At 76.8% G+C, this 237-nt stretch overlaps 1 long non-coding RNA gene across 1 annotated transcript in view; it reads right to left on the minus strand.

Moving 5' to 3' along the window:
- Positions 1-237, minus strand: part of LOC109288478 — a 76,751-nt gene that overhangs the window by 53,274 nt on the left and 23,240 nt on the right. Inside the window, exon 2 of the long non-coding RNA XR_002095146.1 lies at positions 45-47. This is a non-coding gene — a long non-coding RNA (uncharacterized LOC109288478). The remainder of the gene's footprint in view (positions 1-44; positions 48-237) is intronic.

Raw genomic sequence — 237 nt, forward strand, 5'->3', positions numbered from 1 at the left:
CTGTCACCCGCTGACCCCCTCCCCACCCTCTGCATCCCGGGCACAGCCTCCAGAGGCGAGGCGGATCCCTCTTTGCTTGGCTCCCCCAGCGAGGAGCCCCCCCACCCCCGGAGGAGAGGGCAGTGAGTGCAGGTGCGCTCCCCCGGGGTGACCCCCCGAGCTGCGGGCTCCGGCCTGGGGGCGGCGGCAGGGGACGCGGGCAGAGCCGGGGGCAGCCGCGCAAGGGGAGGCGGGGAC

This window comes from Gavialis gangeticus, unplaced genomic scaffold, assembly GCF_001723915.1.
Source record: "Gavialis gangeticus isolate Ggan-Ray unplaced genomic scaffold, GavGan_comp1, whole genome shotgun sequence".
NCBI classification, from domain to species: Eukaryota; Metazoa; Chordata; order Crocodylia; family Gavialidae; genus Gavialis; species Gavialis gangeticus.